The following is a 6,000-nucleotide window of genomic DNA, read 5'->3' as shown; positions in this document are numbered from 1 at the left end:
AGCAAGCAGGGCAAAAGTTCGGAATAACCGCGTCAACATCCAGTTGCCTGCAACCAGAGTGGTTACAGAACATCTCGTCACCCGACGCGACGGAAGGGTCCGACACTGTAGCACTGGTGACGACTTGACGACGGAGATGGGAATTGAGCTCCAGGGCAAATAATCTGCACGCGAAAGAAGTCGGTTTCCGGGTGGTAGGAGTGGAGTGGAAGTGAAAGTTTCCCCTTACTAAGAATAAATCAAAATGTCTGTTATAATACCCAATGTTGACGATCGATTTTTGTGTGTTAGAGCGTATTGGAATATCAGTCTTTAGTTAATTTACCTAAGAACATAAAAACACCACACTTAATTTGCATCAACCTTTGTTTGAGAGAAGTGCATGTATCCAGCACAAAATTTTTTGAGAAAACAATAAAACACTGCTTTTTTGAACAAATCAGCTGGAACCGAGTCTTTCTATTTCTTTGGAGTACAGATCAATGGTTGTTGTGCAAAATCCAACACCCCTGGAGGGCCCTCAGGCACTTCAATTTCAAAAACCTTAAGCAGTGCTCAATAATTGTTCTTCTAGGGGAATTGCGTATTACATATATGTGGTTTCTCTATCAAAACAAAACAAAATCATGCATTCCTGAATTCAAATTTTGTTTTTCGTATTTTTTTTGTAGAATATTTATTTTTGGGCGAGGATTTAGAATATATAAAAATCGCTTTTTGCCCAAAAGGTTACATATACAGTTCTCAAACAATTGGTTTCAAAATTAAGTATTTTGGGTTTTGTGTATATAAATAAAACATTTCCCATTGAAAAATATGAAATTGCCAATAAAGAAATCAGTTTAAAACGAATTAAAAATGGAAAATTTTCCATAAAGCAAAGGGTAAAAGAGGTCAGGGAAAGGGTCGTTTTAGCCAGAAACCCCATTCGACCGGAAGCCATTTGGTCGAATGCCGCGCTAGACTCGTACAGACCATCAGGCCGAAAGCCATTTAGCCGAGGCGGTCATTTGGTTGAATAAAACATTTTGGCCGGAGAATGAAATATGTTGGCCGCATTGTGAACAATTAGTGCCGAAGATGGGGCATTTGGCGCATGAATTCGTCATTTTACTAACAGGTCATTTGGCAAGTGATGAAAAGTAAGTTATTGAAAGGAAAGAGTCTCGCTACCCATTGCTTATTTCCCACTTCTCGCCCCCCATTTCTCGCTTATCACTTCTCACTGCATGAAGTTAGAAGAGCAAAATGAGAAGGGAGACGCCTCTTTTCTCACTAATAACTTCTTACTTTTATTTCTCCATTTCACAATGACAAAGCATTCGGCCAGGTGATCTAGCTGGCCGACCAGCCTTCCCGACCAAATGGCCTATTCAGCTAAAGGACCTATTCACCGTGATCTATTCATCAAACCAGCCTTTTTCGGTGAGATGACCTATTCAGCCAAACGACATTTTTCAATAGCCAAAGTGCATATTCGGCCAAAATGAGATAAAGAACCTCTCCTCTTCTCACTCATCTACTTCTTACTTTTTATTTCTCACTTTTCACTGTGAAAAAGCCGAAATGTGAGACGTCAAATGGCATTCGGCCAAATGACCTGTTCCCAGCTATATGACCCACACTTCTATTAAATGACTTTCGATCTAATGGTCTGTTTGACCAAATGGTAATTATGTTCATAAACAACTTTTATTAGTGGCGCTTCGATTGATGGCATTTTAGCCGCAGTGTTGTGGGCTTGACTTTTCCCAACAATACAAAATGTCCATTGGACATTCGAATAATAACCGCTGTATGACTGACTATCCAAAAACACTCATTGGACCGGTAGTTCTTTACGGACTGAGACCTGGACGGTGCTCATGGAGAACCAACATGACCTTGAAGTTTTCGAAAGAAAAGTGCACATACCTGCCATCTGCGTGAAGGGGTTCAGATGGTGGACGGTATGTGGGGAGGCAGATGCAGGGGTTTACATCAGCTGCTGGGAACATCGTGTCGTTTACACCACAAAAATCGGTTGACTGTGGTGGACCGGATGCAATATGGAGAATGTCGGACAGTAATCCGGTGAAAATGGTTCTCGACAACGATCCGACGGGAACAAGATGGCGAGGTACGTAGCGAGCAAGGTGGATTGATCAGTGCGTGGTTGGCCATAGACCGAGCTGAATGGAAAATACTTGTTTGCACTGCACTACCCAGTCAACACAATATCGTATATGATGCCGTATCAGATGCTAAAGTGGAGGCGGTATAGGTATGTACTTCCCCATACAACATGTTCTTATATCACCTTCACTTTAGCATCTTATGTTGCATCATATACGATTTTGTGTTGACTTGGAGGCTACTTAGTGAATGTCTGAATTCCAAGTAGTTCTTGTTGTTTTCATGGGTTTCAGTTAGTTCACACGCTACATAGAGTCAAGGCTTACAGATCAACCTTCGTAACGGAGGCATTTACTGAAGAAATAACAAGTTTGTTACCCCATCTTGGAATTTGTTTGCTTTCCAAGTAGTTTTTGTAGTTGTTTTTGGTCACAGGTAGACTAAGAACTCCATAGAGTCAAGGTCTGCAGATCAACCTCTGTAACGCAGGCAGTTATTGAATCATAAACAAGTTGTGTGACTCCACCTTGGTATATGATTGCTCCCCAAGTAGTTTTTGTTCTCATTGGTACGAAAAACCGAGGAAAAGTTTAGTTTCAGGACTCTAAAACGGTAGTGTTTGGAATATGAGTCATGTTCGGGATTTGAGTCAGAACGGTATCACATTTGAAACAGGCTAATAGATGTTTAGTTATTCTTATGGCCTAAAGTTCTTACTCCATGGTTTGCTTGGATGACAATGAACATATGCAAAGGTCGTATTCCATTCTATGTGCTACAAAGGGCATACACAGCCAAAGTCGGCATCGAAGGAATCAGAAATATCAAGATGTGGAAAAGAAAATCCTTAGTAAGCTTTTTAAAAGGACCATCACAGTAGTTCAGACAATATTTTTAATACGGTACGATTTGGATCCATACGTCGTTATAGAGTCAAAGAACATTTTGAAACAGGCCAAATTATTTCTGCTTGCGTAAATCTTATGGCACTTCTTCTTCTTCTTTTTATTGGCATTACATCCCCACACTGGGACAGAGCCGCCTCGGAGCTTAGTGCTCATTAAGCACTTCCACAGTTATTAACTGCGAGGTTTCTAAGCCAGGTTACCATTTTTGTATTCGTATATCATGAGGCTAGCACGATGATACTTCTATGCCCAGGGAAGTCGAGACAATTTCCAATCCGAAAATTGCTGGGATTTGGTGATTACGAAAATATGGTCTTGACGCAGCTCCACCCCAGTACCCTGAATTCAAATAGGACACTTCCCCGAAATTCATTACCCCAAATGCATTTCAAATCTTAAGTTTTCCATAATTATTTCCAACATCCACAGATACCAACAAATCGTAGAATGACAATCTGCAAAGATATTTTTATTCTTCGTATAGATTCTGATCAACCATTTTTTTTATTTTTCTCTTAATTAACTTTTTAAAGGTTTTGTTCACACGACACCAAGGGGAAGGCTGTAGTCGGAATGTCCAACAACTTCCAGGAATTCATGGTATTGCCAGTTCCACGCTAACTAATCGATGTATAGTCTGAAGTGCGGACGACAGCCTCCAGTGGCAATGCAACTGGCAATGCAATTGCAGAAATTGGTATCATCCCGCTTGTATTGGAATACCATCAGACAATGATGTCCACTAGGCCGAAAGTTGTTTGGCCGAATATACCATTTGGGCAAACAGGCCATTAGGTCGAAAGTTATTTGGCCGAATGGGTCATTTGACCTGAAGGGTCGTTTGGTCGAAAGGGTCGTTCGGCCGAAAGGCTCATTTGGCCGAAAAGGTCATTAGACCGAAATGGTCATTTGGCCGAAAAGGTCATTAGACCGAAAGGGTCGTTTGGCCAAAAGGGTCATTGGCCGAAAGGGACATTTAGCCGAAAAGGTCGTTTGGCGGAATGGGTCATTTGGCCGAATGGGTCATTTGGCCGAATGGGTCATTTAGCCGAAAGGGTCATTTGGCCGAAAGGGTCATTTGACCGAAAGGGTCATTAGGCCGAAAGGGTCATTAGGCCGAAAGTGTCATTTGGCCGAGAGGGTCATTTGGCCGAAAGGGTCATTTGGCCGAAAGGGTCATTTGGCCGAAAGGCTCATTTGACCGAAAAGACCATTTGACCGAAAAGACCATTTGGCCAAATAGGACATTTGGCTGAATAGGTCATTTGAAATGTGAGAAATTATGAATGAGAAGAGAGATGTCTCACTTCTCACTCTTATTTGTTTTTTTCAAATTTTTTTTATGTGTTTTTTTTATGTGTACTTCTCACTCTTAATTTTTCTCTTCTCACTGTAAAAAGTGCGAAATAAATAGTGAGACGTCTCACTAGCCACTTCTCACTACTCACTTTTCACAGTGAGAAATGAGGAGTGAGAAGCAAAACATCTCACTTGACGTCGTGAGATGCGCTTCTCACTTTTTACAGCGAGAAGAGAAGCGCGAAGTGAGTAGTAAGACGTCTCACTACTCACTTTGCGCTTCTCACTTTTAACAGCGAGAAGTGATAAATAAGGAGTGAGAAGTGGGACGTCTCACTTCTCACTCTTCATTTATCTCTTCCCACTGTAAAATGTGAGAAGCGCGAAGAAACATTGGAAATAATTCCTTATATAAATGAACGCGCTCGCCCGATATAACAAAACTATGCCTATTTCTTGCTACGGGGGGAACTTACTACGAATAGAAGAGACCTTCTCATTCTAGATGCTTTTCGCCATGTCTTTTATATCACAGCAAAGGTTTACCGCCTGCTTTCCGTAAACTGCAGAAGCTACCTTTTTAGGTCTTTATTCTGTTAAACCACATGTTCCCCGTCGTAACGCTCCGCTTTGCCCCGCACACTCAAAGGACAATTTGTAACGGATCGCCGTCACGCTCCCACCGGTAGACAGTAGTTATTTTTGCATCCATCTCAAATGAAAAAAATGCAGTGTTCCTCTAAGGATTCCGATGAGAACCCTTTAGTGATTCCGACGGGAATGTCCCAGAGATTGCAACGGGAATGTTCCAGGGAATCCAATGAGAATCTTTTAGGATCTTCCATCCGCCAAGAATTCCGACGGGAATATTCTAGGAATTTCAATGAGAATGTTCCAGGGATGTAGAAGCAAATCGTCGAAGGATTCCGAAGCAAATCGTCAAGGGACTCCGAATGAATCCTCCAGGGATTCCGCAAAGAATCCTTCAGCGATTTTGGAGGGAATCCTCCAGGGATGTTAAGCAAATCTTAGAAGGATTTCGAAGCAAATCATCGAATGATTCCGAAGCAATTCGTTAAGGAATTCCAAAGCAAATCATTGAAGGATTCCGAGGCAAAACGTCGAGATACTCTGAATTAAATCTTCAAGCAAATCGTCGAAGCATTATGAGTTAAATCATCAATGAATTCCGAAGCAAATCTCCGGACGATTTCGAAACTAATTTTCGCACAACTGTGGAGGAATTCCGAAGCAAATCCTCTATGGATTCTGAAGGGTATCCCTATACGATAACGAAAGGAATCCAGTGTTAATTCTTCTGGAATCCGGTTGGAATACTTCGATGATTCTGGAAGCAATTCTTTAGAGGTTCCAATGAGAATTCTTCTCGAATTCTGATGGGAGTTACTCTCGGATCCTGATGAGAAACCTTCTCGGGTGCTGATGGGAATTGTGGAGATTATCATGCTGCTATGCCAACGGAAGTCTGCTAGAAACCTGTCACTCCAGTCCGTGATGGTTGAACACATGTCTTCGACTGCTGGCGAAAGACCAAGATTGCTTTGATGGATATTTTTTTGGCTCTCTGTTGTTGTTCATATCAAGCTACATTGATGCTTTCAAATCAATTAGATATTGCCTTCGAAAATTTATATCACTGCTAACCAACTTTTCATAT

Source organism: Armigeres subalbatus, chromosome 3, assembly GCF_024139115.2.
Source record: "Armigeres subalbatus isolate Guangzhou_Male chromosome 3, GZ_Asu_2, whole genome shotgun sequence".
Classification (NCBI taxonomy): domain Eukaryota; kingdom Metazoa; phylum Arthropoda; class Insecta; order Diptera; family Culicidae; genus Armigeres; species Armigeres subalbatus.
This window is presented reverse-complemented; position numbering follows the sequence as displayed.